Here is a 19,694-nt window from a genome sequence, read left to right on the forward strand (position 1 = left end):
CGCAGAGGTGCTCCCTTTACTCCCTAGCCGAACAATCGGGAACGTAGGGGTAAACACAGGAGCGAGGCAACCCAGCTTGCAAATCGCTTAAGTCAATGTGGTGCATATTGTGGCGTAATACACGAACAAGGAACGAAGCCGTACAAGTATAATCATATGCAACAGGAAAAGCTTCATAAAGGAAGCCCCCAAGTAAACGGGTATTTGAATTTATGCGTCACAAACAAAGTTTGGACAAGGAAATTTTTTAGAAGCAACTTTTTTCCAAAAAAGTATAATGCTTGGTCGAACCGAACGCAAGTTAGAAATTAAAGCTTTGAGCATGAAAGCGACTTAGCTGGTTAATGTGTTCGGTATTGATGACGCGGTCCGAGCTTGATGCGGGGCAAGGTTCCATCCCTCAAGCCGGTCCCGAGGTGGCGGAGCGGAGAGCTTGACACGCCGAAGTGGTGACATAGCACGATCAATGCAGACCGGCAGAGTGACGCCGAAGTCCCCGGATCATTTTCCTGTGCACAAAAAATAGTGCAAACCGGAGATAATAGTAATAATGATAATTAAAAAAAATCGTTGCATAATAAATAATTTATGCAAAGTGAGTAATAAAAGAAATATGGCCTGGCGCCGAAGTCAAGTCGATGCAGGGCGTCGGCGTGATGCGGTAAAGGCGTGGCAAAGCCTGAATTCGCAGGTCGGTCCGAGCTCCGAGTGCGGCGTTCGCCGGACTATGTACGGAAACTGACCGAACCACCATGCGACTGTCGTTAATGCAGCCACCATTTGATAGACCTGTGTACATATGACGGACAAACCAGAGTAATAATTCCTTGGGAAAAATGAACCCAAACAAGCAAAAAATACTGGGATTAATAGCACCTGGTTTATTTGTTGTAGCAATCCGAAGGAAGGTGATTCCTAAAATTGGGACCCGCTCCGCACACCCATTGCCTGATGGGCGATAAAACGACGGCATGGCAATGCTGGTAAAGGTTGACTCGCCGAGGCAAAGCCCTCGGCCCAGCTAACGTGACGGAGCTGGTCGGCTAGTGACGCCGAAGTGTCCGGAGTAGGTTGATGAAGAGATGGCGAAGCCCCCGGTCCAGCCGAGATGTCGAAGCCTCGATGTCAGCCGATGAGTCGAAGTAGGTCGGCGTGATGGACACCAGCTTGAAGAAGCAATAGTGCGGCCCTGTCGATGCAGGTCGTGACGTGGTCGATGCCGGCTTGATGAAGCGACCGTGCGGCGATGCCGGTATGCCCGCTCCGTGTAATCCGTGGGGCGGCGATGTTGGTGATGATTTATCCTTCGCGATGCCGGCTCTTGTTCGGCTTGCCGAGATGATGATCCGAAGAAGTTGAGCTCGGCTCAACAAAGTGACGCCGTGTCTAGCGCAGGTCGGCAGCCGTGGAGTAATATTGCCGGACTGGTTTGACACCAGCATGATGTTGAAGATCATGTTCAAAAGATCTTACAGTTAGTGGGATGTGTTCGGGAACAAAACACAATACCCCATACAAAACTTCCTTCAAAAGGGATGTCCGAAATCCTGTTCATAAAAAAGATGAACTCGGGTCGGATTCGTTTTCGCGCAGAAAACAGATCCGAAAAGTGATGCACTAATCGGAAGGTTCCCGGAGTTTGGACGGTCGGATCGAGCCGAAATTTTGAGAGGTGGTAGATATAGGAATTCCGCAGCCGATCAACGGTTGGATCTTCCAAAGGACGTCCGAGCTAGAAGCTGGACACCACGCCCTAAACTCATCCAAATTCCCGTCCAGATTTGACAGGGCTCTGGTATATCGTGGATTGCCAGAGATTCCTCCATCGGAACTCGACGAAATTTTCCAGGGTTGTTGTAGACTCAATTCCGCACAATTCCACCAAAGCGATCGTCAAAGTGATACTCGAGGAGGTGGTGGTGGCAGATACGAGTTCGCTGTCCAAAAAAACAGCACGGTCGCTTGAGGGAAATGTTGACGTTGAGCCCCCGAGCTCCATAGATGATTCCTCCGTGATCTTGATAGAGATCGGAGTTGATGTTTGATGAAGGCCCTCGTCCGGACATGGTGATCCGAACATGGGGCGCAATTCTTGGTCGAACCAAGGTGACCAATCGAGCTGGTGACGAAGATGCCGAAGTCGCAGTTGATCTGCAGGCGAGCCATCGATCCTTTTGTCGATCACACAGCGGAACTCTCAATGAAAGCACCAATGTCGGTGTCAAAACCGACGGATCTCGGGTAGTGGGTCCCGAACTGTGCGTCTAGGCCGGATGGTAACAGAAGGAAGGGAACATGATGTTTTACCCAGGTTCGGCCCTCTTGCTGGAGGTAAAACCCTACATCCTGCTTGATTAATATTGATGATATGGATAGTACAAGAGTAGATCTACCACGAGATCAAGGAGGCTAAACCCTAGAAGCTAGCCTATAGTATGATTGTTGTATATATTGTCTATCTATCGACTAGCCTGGCCTCGGTTTATATAATGCACCGGAGGCCTAGGATAACAAGAGTCCTAGCCGAATACGCCAGTGGGGAGAAGTCATTGTCTTGATCGCCAACTCTTGTGGAATCTTCCTTGTATGCGGTAGCCGTCCGAACTGGCCCATGAGTATACGGCCACGGGGGTCCTCGGCCCAATCTAATAGATCGGGAGACGACGTGGTGAGTACCCCCTAGTCCAGGACACCGTCAATCCTCATCCCTACCATCTCCGTTGTTCCGGCTATGAGCAACAGAACTTCGGTTAACTGACGACATCTTGGAGAACCAACCAAGGAAACAAGGATGGATTCAGCATCATCAATAGGATGTAGAATATAGTACAAGGAAAATACTATCTCTTGAACTCCTAGTACAATTCCGGCAGCATAACGGCAGTAAAATGCTCAAAATGAGACATCCTCAAACGATGAGGTAGTACCATACTCAACATCATCACTCAAGGTTCTGTGATAGTACTAAACAGACTACACCGGGAATACTCGAAAACTGGAATATGACTCTGATCAACCAATCCGAAGAGACTACAGAGTAGTAACTCATGATCCTGATAGACGGAAGAGAAAGCCTAGTTCCTTAACCTCGTCGGAAAGATAGGATGACTCAGATCAGAAGGCATGAGGTATAAGGAGTAAAAAGAGCCTTACGTTCCCTTCCACAATCAATTCCCTTATATAACTAAAGAATTTCTAGACTCAACTTCGACCAGTTTGGCTCGGTAATCCTACAGGCAGTCAGGCTCTGATACCAAAGATATCAGGACCCCGATTCTAAGTCACACCGATCTAGCATGTAACACGTCATATCACTTTGCGGCCTCACGCACGGTATTCCCATGGGTGTCGCCTTACCTGGCCCGGGACCGTTTGCGCCTTTTGGCTTGCGTATATGATAGTGTCACTAGCACCCATATGACAGAGAACCTGGGTGACATGACTAGTCGTGAACCCAAAGTGGCACTAACTTACGAGGACAGGCATACATGAAACAACATCGAGCATGTCGGTCATCAACGTGTGAATTTGGGCTGTAGCAACTGGGCTAACAGGACTCGGGGAATCCGGGCTGTAGCAGGCTAGCAGGACTCCAAAAGTCACCGCGCGACATTTCCCCAAAGGGACAGACACATGAACGATGTGAATCACATGCCGGCCAGTCTAAGTGTTCCGAAGCAGTAGTGCTGGGCTAGCAGGACTCTGGTGAACCGGGCTGTAGCGGACTACCATGGCTCAGTGGAAGCACCAGACTACATTTCCCCATAAGAGAGGCTACCAAGGATAGACAACTAGGTTGTTGGATCCCACACATAGCAATACACGTCACACATACGCATAACATGCAAGTATGTTCTGTACAACATGGCATCACAACATAACTCAAACTCATATAGATAAAGGCCCAGAAGGGCCACATAGCATTTAATACAAACAAGGGTCTCATGACCCATCATTCAGAGCATACAAGCAACGGAAGCATTACATGTCTGAGTACAGACAACTACAAAAGAAAAAGGCTGAGAAGCCTGACTATCTACAAGACCCTCCCAAGGTACAAGATCGTAGCTGAGATAACAAGCTACTCGTCGAAGTCCAAGCGAAACTACTAGTGAGACAGTTGTCTCATCTGCAAAATATAAATTAAGCAAACGTGAGTACAAAGGTACTCAGCAAGACTTACATCAGATCCTATCATACATGCATTTATATCAAGAAGTCAATGTGGGGTTTAGTTGCAGCAAGCCAGCTTTGACTCAGTGGCTATCCTGTTCCATGACTACGAGTAAGTTCTTTGAGGTGAGAAAGCGTACACGAGTCCACTAATCACCACATCAATACACTACTATGGATTCATTCTCGTCTCCCTACGAGAAGGCCATCCATAGCACTCACACTTGTCTTGAGCATTTTAGAGTATCCACTTTAAGTTGTCTATGTACCACGTAAGCATCCAAGAAGTCCATAACCACGGACCCGACTATTCTAATAGATCATGATAACCCTGCAGGGGTGTACTTCTTCACACACGCTCTCGCCACTTACCGCCATGTACATGTCATGTATCTCAGAAACCTTCAAGCGGAAGCCTGGCGAGGGTGTCAGCCACGACCTGACTAACCACGCAAGACTCTAGCCCAGGTTTATCGCCTATTCGAGTTCCATCCGCAAGGAGATCCAGCCGAGGTTTCGCTCATGGCCCCAAACAATGTGAGCAGGGTTCCCAAGCCCACCATCCGGGTGCCACTTGGTACATCGTGCCACTTGTGCCTAGTCTGTTCCAAGCCCACCCTGCTGGGTGCCACTTGGTAGAAGAATAACACTGCCTATAAACACCAGAAACTAGTTGTGACTCCTGGACAGAGACCAAGTCGGTTAATAAGTCGAGAGGGGTCGAGTTACCGGAACCCAATGTGTGGTAGTATCTAGTCATTGGACAACATACATAGAACACAATTCTTAGGGACGGTTCCAGTGAGACAACCCACCATGTACTCCTAGATGGCCTCTCACCGCCACATTTACCAAATCGTGTTCACACACTTAACTCTCAACATCAGAACATAGCATTGCACTCCAATTCATTCCCAATGAATCAGACCTGACATACTCTAAGCAATAGCAGGCAATGCATGGTAGGAACACAACATGGATCAATCAACTCCTACACATGCCAATGGGTTTCAACTATTTACTGTGGCAATGACAGGTCATGCAGAGGAATGGGTTCAACTACCGCATCATAAAGTAGCAGTTGAATCGTTGTTATGCTAATGCAATAAAAGAGAGCAGGAGCGGGAGAGTAGGATTGTATCGGAATGAACAAAGGGGTTTGCTTGCCTGGTAGATCAACAGGGGGCACTGCTCCTCTGACAGGTACTCTGGATCGGTCTCCGGAGCAGGACCTATCGAGAAGGAACGGTGTCGGCAATCAATACACAAGCATATGCAACAATATGATGCATGAATGTGGCATGAAGATGTGATGTTGTTTGAGCTAATGCAACTAGCATTCATTTGGTTGAAGTCCATTTTAACCAAAGGTTCAAATGCATCTCCAAAATAAGCTCTTATAAATGCCATTCATGTTTTTTTCACCTATACAGCAGGTATAAGTTGGTTTGTCATGCATGAAAATGGTACAGATGGATAGATTGCATTTTTCTGATAATTTTTCATATATAAATTATTTTAACCCGAGCTACGGTTGAATTTCTATGAATTTTTGAAGTTTATATCATTTTCTGGAATTTCCTGATTTGTTTAATACCAGAAAAGAATAACTGCATCAGCATTGTGTCATGCCTGCGTCAGCAGGTCAACGGTGCTGACCAGGTCAAACCTGACGTGTGGGGTCCCCATGTTAGTGTCACAATTAACTAACAGGGTTAGTTAACACTAATACTAACCTAACTACAAATTAGCTGGGCAGGACCCACATGTCAGTGTCAGGGTTAATTAGCTAAACGGTGATTAGCCCTAAGCTAATCACCTGACCCACGGGGCCCACCTGACGGGCCAGCAAGGTCAAACCAGTCAAACTCACCGGCGTTGAGCCGCCGGCGAGGCCGAACGCGGTGGAGGGGCACGGGATTCGCCCTCCGGCGACCATTCGGGCGGCGGAGACCACAGACGAGGAGCTGGAGCTCGTCCGCGTCGTTTGGAGCAAACGGGAGATTGCTTGGGTGCCGGAGCTCGCCGGAAACAAGCTCGAGGCAGTGGCCGGAGTTCAGCCGGGTGCGCGTGCAGCGTTGTGGTGCACATCAGGAGCTGGGGAGCGGCGGCTTGGCCTTCTGGGAGGCTGCTGAGAGCGGTGGCATGTGCGGGCGTGAGCTGCGGTGGCTCTGGCCACGACGGTGAGGATCCATGGCGGCGCGACCGCTCGGGTCCGGTGGTTAGCACGGCTACGACACACGAGTGACAAAACGGAGAGGGGAAAATGGCGACGGGGCTCACAGCGGATCCGGTGGAGGCGTCAGCGAGCTCGCGGGAGGTCCAACGCGGGAAGAATGGCGACGGCGATATCGGGCGGTTGAAGGTGAAGACGATGGCGATGGCGGCTCCACAGGGCGTCTGGAGACGCACGGCTTAACGGAGAAGATGAGGAAGACGACGCGGAGCTCGTGGGCACGACGAAGGGTGAGGCCGTGGCGGTGGGCGCGGCAACAGCGAACGGCAGCGACAACTCGTTCGGTGGTGCTCGCGAGAGAGAGAGAAAGGGGAGGGGATGAGCACAACTGAGAGTGAGGGGAGCCGGGGGGTTGCGTGGCATCTCTAGAGAGACGCGGGAGGAAGCAAAGAGGCAGGAGGTGGCCGGGCACGTGGCCGCGCGCGCCGGGCACGTGCCCCTGTCCTCCTGGCACGAGGAAGGGGACGACTAGCAGTGCCAGTCGGCTAGGCCGGCCTGCTGGGCCGCTGGGCTGCACAGTGCCAGGCCACCAGGTAAGTTTCTTTTCTATTTTTGTTTTCTGTTTTCTATTCTGACATTTTTTTGAATTAATAATAATACTAAATCATTTTATTTTCTTCTGACAATTTTTGCAGGGACCTAAGGGATTATTCCAAAGCCCTCACCAAATTTCAGAATTTTTGGACATATAGAAAATATATAACATATATATATATCCAACGCAAATAATTATTGCATTAATTCCAAATGGCCAAAATAAATATTTATGAGCTCCTAAAAATATTGGTTTGAATTTTACCTCTGACCAATATTTTCAGAGGGCAACATGAACATCTTCTTGGACCTTTTTGGAGCAATTTTTATCTGGGTCATTTCCAGAAATGATTTCTGAGGGTTTCACAAATCCACATTTCAAATTTAAATTGAATTTAAACATGATGCTCACAAGAAGGCTAGCCTAGATCATACCACAACTAGAGATGTGATAATGCTACACCAGGCTCGAGCCGAATCGTATGGCCTGAGTTGGACCTCGGGGACCAGACGGAAAAGAGATTCCCGTGAACTTGGTATATGACCAAGTGATGATAGCCGCGAAATATTCGCAAGAAGACCATAGTTTAAACAGTCTTATAGATGGCATAGATAAAGAGTAGGCGTTCGATTCGATATATCAATGTACTTTATCATCAAACTTATCTCCAACCGAACTTGTCAAAATTTGTCATCGCAGGCCTTCGACTTCAACCTCTGAACCAAGAAGTTGGAGTGTTTCCGGATACCATGTTTGAATGTAATAAACATTCACTATGTCCGGAAACTAGGCAATCCGGGCATATTGCTCAAGCAGACAATTTTTTTCGAGGAGTTATGTTATATTATTATTTAACGTAAGAAACATCTTCCAAGGAAAATAGTTCCGTTAAGGCTTCCTTCCCATGGGGGAGCATGCTTAATTATGCATGCCTAGGCTTTGATCCAAAAGAAAGAATTACGGGCAGCCTATCCCTTATTTTTTTTGAAGAATGACATAAATATAAATAATCTGTCATTGCTTGCTGACCAATTATTCCCTTAATAACGCTAGCTTTTGGCTTCACCCATCTAGGGTACAGATCCAGATTACCCGGTTGTAACAATCGCAGAGGTGCTCCCTTTCCACCCTAGCCGAACAATCAGGAACGTAGGGTATAAACACAGGAGAAAGGCAACCCAGCTTGGCAAAAACTTAAGTCATAGAGGTGCATATAATGGCAAAAGATGTATATAACAAACGACGTAAACAATGAAAGCAACAAGCATTTAGTAATAAGCTTTGTCAAAGAAGCCCCCAGTTATAGTAGGGTGTGTACATTTAAAGATGTGTACCCCTAACAGTTCAGTAGATCCGAACGCACCCTGGGATATTAAAAGGAAAAAAGAAAAAAGGAGAGGAGGAAAAGGAATGTAGTCAAAGTAGAAAAAAGGTGTTTCCGAACTATCCGTAGAATCGTTGGAGCCGAGCAGCGTTCCATGGATTCGGCTTGAGGCAATTATCCGATGCATTGCGAAGGCGATATGCTCCTCCTGTGAGAACTTCATCGATGATGAAGGGGCCCTCCCATTGTGGTTTGATCTTATCCTTTTTCTTCTCTATGAGACGCAAGACGAGATGGCCAACATTAAATGTCTTGGCCCGCACTTCTCTGCTTTGGTATTGCCTGGCATGTTGTTGGTAAAATGCAGAATGAGCTTGTGCGATATCGCGCTCCTCTTCAAGGCCGTCTAGGTCATCCTACCGACCAAGCTCGGCTTCTCGCTCTTTGTACATGCACACTCGAGGTGAGTCATGAATAATGTCGCAGGGCAGGACAACTTCTGCGCCGTACACCATGAAGAAAGGTGTGTATCCGGTTGTTCGGTTAGGTGTAGTCCGCAACCCCTAGAGCATAAAATCGAGTTCCTCAACCCAGTGCTTGTCTGACTCCCATAGGGAGTGCACCAGTCGGGGTTTAATGCCGCTCATTATTAGTTCGACCTGACTGTTTGTTTGAGGGTGGTAGACGAATGCATCCCGAAAGCTTCCTTATAATTTTTCCAGGTCAAAACCCTCCATATAGCAGAAGATGGGCACCGGAGGCCTGCCAGGTGGCCCACAAGGCACAGGGGCGTGACCAGGGGGTAGGGTGTGGCCCCCACCCTTGTGGCCTCCTGGTGGGTCCCCTCTAGTATTTTCTTCCCCCATTATTTTGTATATATTCCAAAATAATTCTCCGTAAATTTTTAGGACTTTTGGAGTTGTGCATAATAGGTCTCTCAGATTTGCACCCTTTCCGGTCCAGAATTCCAGTTGCTGACATTCTCCCTCTTCATGTAAACCTTGTAAAATAAGAGAGAAAAGGAATAAGTATTGTACCAAAATGTGTATTAATAGCCCATAATGCAATAAATATCAATATAAAAGCGTGATGCAAAATGGACGTATCAACTCCCCCAAGCTTAGACCTCGCTTGTCCTTAAGCGGAAGCCGAAATCGATAAATATGTCCACATATTTAGAGATAGAGGTGTCGATAAAATAAAATACGGACATGAGGGCATCATGATCATCTTTAGAACAACAACATATATTGTCATATAATTTCTTATGCCAAAGTAATAATTTGTTCACAAGGTAAAGTATGAATCAGAAACTTCATTGAAAACTAACAAACTATGATATCCGTCATTGAAGCAATTGCAATTTATCATGGGATAGAAAAGAGCCAATACAAGAGCTTTTCAACAAGTCCACATACTCAACTATCATTTAGTCTTTCACAATTGCTAACACTCACGCGATACTTTTGAGTTCAAAGCCTCAGTCAGACACAGAGAAAGATAGGGGCATATAGTTTTGCCTCCCAACCTTTTACCTCAAGGGTAATGTCAACAATAATACTTTATGATAACCTACATCCGAGTGGATATATATATATATATATCTGGATCTTTCTCCAACACATAGTGCTTGCCAAAAAGAAAAAGTGTAAAAAGGAAAGGTGAAGATCACCCTGACTCTTGTATAAGGGTAGAAGATAAAATTAAAAGATAGTCCCTTCGCAGAGGGAAGTAGAGGTTGTCATGCACTTTTATGATTGGATGCACAAAATCTTAATGCAAAAGAATGTCACTTTATAGTGCCGCTTGTGATAAAGAACTTTATTATGCAGTCTGTCGCTTTTATTTCTTCCATATCACAAGTTCATATAAAGCTTATTTTCTCCACACTAAAAGATCATACATATTTAGAGAGCATTTTTTATTGCATGCACTGATGACAACTTACTTGAAGGATCTTAGTCAATCCATAGGTAGGTATGGTGGACTCTCATGGCAAAACTGGTTTAAGGGATGTTTGGAAGCACATGTAGTATCTCTACTTGGTGCAAAAGATTTGGCTAGCAAGGGGTGAGAAGCAAGCTCAACATCTTGGAGGATCCATGATAATATAACTTCTACTCAGATATAAGAAAACACAACCCATTATGTTGTCTTGCTTGTCCAACATCAACTTTTTGGCATGTAATATTTTAATAAGTGCTCACAATCACAAAAGATGTCCAAGATAGTGTATTTATATGTGAAACCTCTCTTTCTTTATTATTTCCTATTAATTGCAACGATGACCAAAACTATGTTTGTCAACTCTCAACAACTTTTATTCATCATACTTTTTATATGTGAAGTCATCACTCTCCATAAGATCATTATATGATATTTTTGTTTATTTTTTTATTATATTCCCTCAAGATCATAGCAATAAAGCAAAGCCCTCGACTCAAAACTATTCTTTATTATAACTCATGGACTCGATTACATAGATAGATCTCAAAACAAAACTCAAAGCTAAATCATACTAAAAACTTTATTCTACTAGATCAAGATATAACCAAAAGGATCGAACTAAGAAAAACCATAAAGGTAAAGGTGTGATGGTGATACGATACCGGGGCACCTCCCCCAAGCTTGGCAATTGCTAAGGGGAGTGCCCATACCCATGTATTTAGATTTCTTTCTTCGAAGGTGGTGATGATGGAGTTGATGATGTTGTAGGCTTGTCCTCCATCTTCCAGGGCATATGTTCACCATCATAAAAATATGAACGAGTCTCCGGGATCCTCAAATCTGCAGCCAAACTCATCCTCTTAAATATGTATTCATACTCACAATTTTGGTTTTGCAGGTCATAGATCTGGGCTTCGAGATGGTCGATTTTCTCGTGAAGCTTGAAGATGGCCTCTCCGATGTTCTTGGCATCCAGCTTGTGTCACGGGTAAATTTTGTGATCATCAAGTGATTGGCATTGAGTTTGCATTCCACCATCCCTTGGCACTTGAAAATTTGTTGCTCCATTGCTTCGAGCCTTGTCTCCGTGCTTACGATCTTCTTTGGCCCTTGAACACCACGGGTGTGCAGCACCCCCTCACGCATATCAATGGTTTGAGGGTGTTGCAGCACCTCCGCAAGGTAGCGGTTGATGACTTCTTGAAAAACTTGTCCTTGGGGGCGCTCGGAGATGTCATAGTGATCTAGACCTGTCAGAAAAATAGCTCGAAAACAAGAACATAGGAATTTGACGTGGTTCGGTGAGCAAAACCTTCGGGAGATTATATAATGAATTTTGGCCAACCAAAAGAAATATCGTGCAATAAAATGGAGTCCGGAGGGCATACAAGGTGGCCACAAGACACAGGGGCGCACCCCTGCTAGTTCTTGAGTTGCATTGGTTTTTCCCTTAAAGAAGAAAGGGTGATCCAGCAAAGTAGAGTAAGTATTTCCCTCAGTTTTGAGAACCAAGGTATCAATCCAATAGGAGACAACGAACAAGTCACCGAATACCTAAACAAACAATCAAACAACTTGCACCCAACGCGATAAAGGGGTTGTCAATCCCTTCATGGTTACTTGCAAAAGTGAGATCTAATAGAGATATATAAATAGTAAAGTAAATATTTTTGGTATTTTTGGTTTATAGATCGGAAAGTAAAAGATTGCAAAGGAAGTAAATCAAAAACTAAAGTTGTAGATAGGAAACTTATATGATGGTGTGCAAGATAGAAAATATTACGGTGTGTGAACAAATTACTACCGAGCAATTAATAGAAAAGCGCAAAGTTATGACGATATCTAAGGCAATGATCATGAATATAGGAATCACATCCGCGTCAAGTAGACCGAAACGATTCTGCATCTACTACTATTACTCCTCACATTGACCGCTATCTAGCATGCATATAGTGTATTAAGTTCATAAAGAACGGAGTAACTGTTGGGGAACGCGGTAATTTCAAAAAAAATCCTACGCACACGCAAGATCTATCATGGTGATGCATGGAAACAAGAGGGGAAGAGTGTTGTCCACGTACCCTCGTAGACCGTAAGCGGAAGCGTTATGACAACACAGTTGATGTAGTCGTACGTCTTCATGATCCGACCAATCCTAGTACCGAAAGTACATCACCTCCATGATCTGCACACGTTTGGCTCGGTGACGTCCCATGAACTCTCAATCCAACTGAGTGTCGAGGGAGAGCTTCGTCAGCACGACGGCGTGATGACGGTGATGATGAAGCTACCGGTGCAGGGCTTTGCCTAAGCACTACGATGATATGACCGAGGTGGATTATGGTGGAGGGGGGCACCGCACACGGCTAAGGGATCAATGATCAACTTGTGTGTTCTAGGGTGCCCCCTACCCCCGTATATAAAGGAGCAAGGGGGGAGGCCGTCCGGCTCTTGGGGCGTGCCAAGGAGGGGAGGAGTCCTCCTCCTAGTAGGAGTAGGACTCCCCCTTTCCTAGTCCAACTAGGAGGAGGGGGGAAAGGAAAGAGAGGGAGAAGGGAGAAGGAAAGGGGGGCGCCGCCCCCCTTCCCTAGTCCAATTAGACTAGAGGGGGAGGGGCGCGCGGCCCTGCCTTGGCCGGCCCTTCTCTCTCTCCACTAAGGCCCATGTGGCCCATTAGTTCTCCCGGGGGTTCCGATAACCCCCGGCACTCCGATAATTATCCGGTGACCCCTGGAACTCATCCGGTGTCTGGATATAGTCATCCAATATACCAATATTTATGTATCGACCATTTCAGGACTCCTCGTCATGTCCGTGATCATATCCGGGACTCCGAACTACCTTCGGTACATCAAAACCCATAAACTCATAATACCGATCATCGCCGAATGTTAAGCATGCAGACCCTACGGGTTCAAGAACTATGTAGACATGACCGAGACACGTCTCCGGTCAATAACCAATAGTGGAACCTGGATGTTCATATTGGCTCCCACATATTCTACGAAGATCTTTATTGGTCCAACCGCATAACGATATACGTTGTTCCCTTTGTCACTGCTATGCTACTTGCCCGAGATTCAATCATCAGTATCTCAATACCTAGTTCAATCTCGTTACCGGCAAGTCTCTTTACTCGTTCCATAATGCATCATCCTGCAACTAACTCATTAGTCACATTGCTTGCAAGGCTTATAGTGGTGTGCATTACTGAGAGGGCCTAGAGATACCTCTCTGATACTTGGTGTGACAAATCCTAATCTCGATCCATGCCAACTCAACAAACACCATTGGAGACACCTGTAGAGCATCTTTATAGTCACCAAGTTACATTGTGATGTTTGATAGAACACTAAGTGTTCCTCTGGTATTTAGGAGTTGCATGATATCATAGTCATAGGAACATGTATAAGTTATGGAGAAAGCAATAGCAACAAACTAAACGATCATCGTGCTAAGCTAAACGGATGGGTCAAGTCAATCACATCATTCTCTAATGATGTGATCCCGTTAATCAAATGACAACTCATGTCTATGGTTAGGAAACATAACCATCATTGATCCAACGAGCTAGTCTAGTAGAGGCATACTAGTGAAATTATGTTTGTCTATGTATTCACACATGTACTAAGTTTCCGGTTAATTCAATTCTAGCATGAATAATAGACATTTATCATGACATAAGGAAATACAAATAACAACTTTATTATTGCCTCTAGGGCATATTTCCTTCAGTCTCCCACTTGCACTAGAGTCAATAATCTAGATTGCATTGTAATGATTATAACACCCATGGAGTCTTGGTGTTGATCATGTTTTGCTCGTGAGAGAGGCTTAGTCAAGGGTCTGCAACATTCAGATCCGTATGTATCTTGCAAATCTCTATGTCTCCCTCCTTGACTTGATCGCGGATGGAATTGAAGCGTCTCTTGATGTGCTTGGTTCTCTTGTGAAATCTTGATTCCTTTGCCAAGGCAATTGCACCAGTATTGTCACAAAAGATTTTCATTGGACCTGATGCACTAGGTATGACACCTAGATCAGATATGAACTCCTTCATCAAGACTCCTTCATTTGCTGCTTCCGAAGCAGCTATGTACCCTGCTTCACACGTAGATCCCGCCACGACGCTCTACTTGGAACTGCACCAACTGACAGCTCCACCATTTAATAAAAACACGTATCTGGTTTGTGACTTAGAGTCATCCGGATCAGTTCAAAGCTTGCATCAACGTAACCATTTACGATGAGCTCTTTGTCACCTCCATATATGAGAAACATATCCTTAGTCATTTTCAGGTATTTCAGGATGTTCTTGACCGCTGTCCAGTGATCCACTCCTGGATTACTTTGGTACCTCCCTGCTAAACTAATAGCAAGGCACACATCAGGTCTGGTACACAGCATTGCATACATGATAGAACCTATGGCTGAAGCATAGGGAATGACTTTCATTTTCTCTCTATCTTCTGCAGTGGTCAGGCATTGAGTCTGACTCAACTTCACACCTTGTATCACAGGAAAGAACCCTTTCTTTGCTTGATCCATTTTGAACTTCTTCAAAACTTTATCAAGGTATGTGCTTTGTGAAAGTCCAATTAAGCGTCTTGATCTATCTCTATAGATCTTGATGTCCAATATATAAGCAGCTTCACTGAGATCTTTCATTGAAAAATTCTTATTCAAGTATCCTTTTATGCTATTTAGAAATTCAGTATCATTTATGATCAACAATATGCCATCTACATATAATATCAGAAATTCTACAGAGCTCCCACTCACTTTCTTGTAAATACAGGCTTCTCCAAAAGTCTGTATAAAACTGTATGCTTTGATCACACTATCAAAGCGTATATTCCAACTCCGAGAGCCTAGCACCAGTCCATAAATGGATCATTGGAGCTTGCACACTTTGTTAGCACCTTTTGGATCGACAAAACCTTATGTTTGGATCATATCTCTTGTGTTCAATCTTGTTACCGGAACTATAGATTGGTGCTTGTGGGTGACTAGTAGTGTTGATTGCATCTTATAGTTGATTACTATATGGTTTATTTGGTGGAAGATTATATGTTCAGATCCAATATGCTATTTAATACCCCTCTAATCTTGAGCATGATTATCATTTGTGAGTAGTTACTTTTTTTCTTGAGGTCATGGGAGAAATCATGTTGCAAGTAATTATGTGAACTTGATATGTGTTTGATATTTTGATAGTATATATGATGTGATTCCCTTAGTGGTGTCATGTGAACGTCGACTACATGACACTTCACCATATTTGGGCCTAAGGGGATGCATTGTGGAGTAGAAATTAGATGATCGGTTGGGAGAGTGATAGAAGCTTAAATCCCAGTTTATGCGCTATTCTGTAAGGGACCGATTGGATCCAAAAGTTTAATGCTATGGTTAGAATTTATTCTTAATACTTTTCTCGTAGTTGCAAATGCTTGCGGGAGAGTTAATCATAAGTAGGAGGTTTGTTCAAGTAAGAACAGCACCTAAGAACCGGTCCACCCACATATCAAATTATCAAAGTACCGAACATGAATTAAACCAGCATGATGAAAGTGACTAGATGAAAATCCAGTGTACCCTCAAGAACGCTTTGCTTATTATAAGAGACCATTTTGGCCTGTCCTTTCCCTCAAAAGGATTGGGCTACCATGCTGCACTTTTATTGCTACTATTGTTACTTCCTTGTTACAAATTATTTTGCTATCAAACTACTCTGCTACTTACAATTTCAGCACTTGCAGACATTACCTTGCTGAAAACCACTTGTCATTTCCTTCTGCTCCTCGATGGGTTCGACACTCTTACTTATCAAAAATAGGTACAATTGAACCCCTATACTTGTGGGTCATCAAGGCTATTTTCTAGCACTGTTGTTGGGGAGTGAAGCGCCTTTGGTAAGTGGAACTTGGTAAGGAAACATTTATATAGTGTGCTGAAATTTATTGTCACTTGTTACTATGGAAAAAAAATCCTTTGAGGGGTTTGTTTAGGGTATCTTCACCTCGACCGGAACAACAATTAGCTACCCCCTCAACCTACTGCACCTATTGAAAATATTGAATATGAAATGCCTTCGGGTATGATAGAACAACTGCTAGCTAATCCTTATGCGGGAGATGGAACCGAACATCCTGATATGCACTTGATATATGTAGAACAAATTTGTGGATTGTTCAAGCTTGCAGGTTTACCCGAGGATGAAGTTATGAAAAAGGTTTTCCCTTTATCTTTGAAGGGAAAATCATTGGCATGGTATAGGCTATGCGATGATATTGGATATTGGAACTGGAATCGTTTGAAATTGGAGTTCCACCAAAAAATTATCCTATGCATCTAGTTCATCGTGATCGGAATTATATATATAATTTTTAGCCTCGTGAAGGATAAAGTATCGCTCTAGCTTGGGGGAGGCTTAAGTCAATGTTATATTCATGCCCCAATCATGAGCTCTCGAGAGAAATTATTATCCAGAACTTTTATGCTCGGCTTTCTCGTAATGATCAAACCATGCTCGATACTTCTTGTGTTGTTTCTTTATGAAGAAGACTATTGAATTCCGGTGGGATATTTTGTAAAGAATTAAATGCAACTCTAAAGACTGGGAACTCGACAAAGGTAAAGAGTCAGGTATTAAACTTAAGTATGATTGTGTTAAATCTTTTACGAATATTGTTGCTTTTCAAAAGTTTAGCACTAAATATGGACTTGACTCTAAGATAGTAGCTTCCTTCTGTGAATCATTCGCTACTCATGTTGATCTCCCTAGATAGAAATGGTTTTAATATCACCCACCTATTAAAGAAGAAATCAAAGAACTGGTACCAGTTAAAGAACAGACTATACTTTACAATGTTGATCCAGTTTTCCTTCTGCTTATATTGAGAAACCACCTTTCCCTGGTAGGATAAAGGAACATGCTAAAGTTTCAACTGTGGTTAACAAGAGTTACATTAGAATACCTAAACCTGATGAACAAATTAAAGTGGAACCTAGTATTGCTATGGTTAAAGATCTCTTGGAAGAAAATGTAGATGGGCATGTTATTTACTTCTGTGAAGAAGCTGCTAGAATTGCCAAACCTGATAGAAAGGATACACATAGACCTATTGTTGGCATGCCTGTTGTCTCAGTTAAAATAGGAGATCATTGTTATCATGGTTTATGTGACATAGGTGCTAGTGTGAGTGCTATTCCTTATTTCTTATATCAAGAAATTATAAATGACATAGCACCCGCAGAGATAGAAGACATAGATGTTACTCTTAAACTTGCTAATAGAGACACTATATCACCAATTGGGATTGTTAGAGATGTTGAAGTCTTGTGTGGGAAAATAAAATACCCTACTGATTTTCTTGTTCTTGGTTCCCCACAAGACGACTTTTGTCCCATTATCTTTGGTAGACCTTTCTTGAACACCGTTAATGCTAAAATAGACTGTGAGAAACAAATTTTCGGTGTTAGTTTTGTTGATGAATCTCATGAGTTTAATTTTTCCAAGTTTAGTAGAAAGCTTCATGAAAAAGAATTGCCTAGTGAGGATGAAATAATTGGTCTTCCTTCTATTGTTGTACCACCTACTGATCCTTTAGAACAATATTTTCTAGACCATGAAAATGATTTACATGTGCATGAAAGAAATGAAATAGATAAGATTTTGTTTGAACAACATCCTATGCTTAAACACAACTGGCCTAAAGGTGATCATGTGTTTGAATTAAAACAATTGCTAGACACTTTGAAATATATCTGTATGAAAAGAAGATATATCCTGTTATTATTAGTGCTAACCTTTCAGAACATGAAGAAGAAATATTATTGAAAGTTCTAATGAAGCACCGAGCTGCTATTGGATATACTCTTGATGATTTAAAGGGCATTAGTCCCACTCTATGTAAGCACAAAATTAATATGGAATCCTGATGCTAAACCTGTTGTTGATCACCAACATCGGTTAAACCCAAAAATGAAGGAAGTGGTAAGAATAGAAATCTTAAAACTTCTGGAAGCAGGTATAATCTATCCTATAACTGATAGTAGATGGGTAAGTCATGTTCATTGTGTACCTAAGAAAGGAGGTGTAACTGTTGTTCCTAATGATAAGAATGAACTTATTCCACAAAGAATTATTACAGGCTATAGAATGGTAATTGATTTTAGAAAATTAAACAAAGCAACTAGAAAAGATCATTACCCTCTGCCTTTTATTGATCAAATGCTAGAAAGATTATCTTAGCACACACACTTTTGCTTCCTTGATGGATATTATGGTTTTTCAAAAATACATGTTTCTCAACCTAATCAGGAAAAGACCACTTTTACTTGCCCCTTTGGAACTTATGCTTATAGATGTATGCCTTTTGGTTTATGCAATGCACCTGCTACCTTTCAAAGATGTATGACTGCTATATTCTCTGACTTTTGTGAAAAGATTGTTGAGGTTTACATGGATGATTTCGCTGTTTATGGGAAGTCATTTGATGATTGTTTAAGCAACCTTGATCAAGTTTTGCAGAGATGTGAACAAACAAATCTTGTCTTGAATTGGGAGAAGTGTGACTTTATGGTTAATGAAGGTATTGTCTTGGGTCATAAAATTTCTGAAAGAGGTATTGAAGTGGACAAAGCTAAGGTTGATGCAATTGAGAAAATGCGATGTCCTAAAGACATCAAAGGTATTCGTAGTTTCCTAGGTCATGTTGGTTTCTATAGGACATTTATCAAAGACTTTTCTAAAATTTCTAGGCCTCTTGTGAATCTTTTGCATAAGGAAATTCCTTTTGTTTTTTATGATGATAGTTTAGAAGCGTTTGAAACACTCAAGAAAGCCTTAATTTCTGCACCTATTGTTCAGCCACCTGATTGGAACTTGCCTTTTGAAATTATGTGTGATGCTAGTGATTATGCTGTTGGCACTGTTCTAGGACAAAGAGTTGATAAGAAACTGAATGTTATTAATTATGCTAGTAAAACTCTAAACAGTGCTCAACGAAACTATGCTACTACTGAAAAGAATTCATAGCACTGGTGTTTGCTTGTGATAAATTTAGACATTATATTGTTGATTCCAAAGTAATTGTTCACACGGACCATGCTGCTATGAAATATCTTATGGAAAAAAGATGCTAAACCTAGACATATTTGATGGGTTCTCTTGTTACAAGAATTTGATCTACATATCATTGATATAAAAGGAGCTAAGAACATCGTAGCTGATAATTTATCTAGGCTTGAAAATGTGCTTGATGACCCACTACCTATTGATGATAGCTTTCCTGGTGAGAAGTTAGCTGCAATAAATGTTGTTCACAACACTCCTTGGTATGCTGACTATGCTAATTACATTGTTGCTAAATATTTACCACCTAGTTTTACATATCAACAAAAGAAAAAATTCTTCTATGATTTAAGACATTACTTTTGGGATTACCCACATCTTTATAAAGAAGGAGTAGACGGTA

Source organism: Triticum aestivum, chromosome 5A (genome assembly GCF_018294505.1).
Source record: "Triticum aestivum cultivar Chinese Spring chromosome 5A, IWGSC CS RefSeq v2.1, whole genome shotgun sequence".
NCBI lineage: Eukaryota > Viridiplantae > Streptophyta > Magnoliopsida > Poales > Poaceae > Triticum > Triticum aestivum.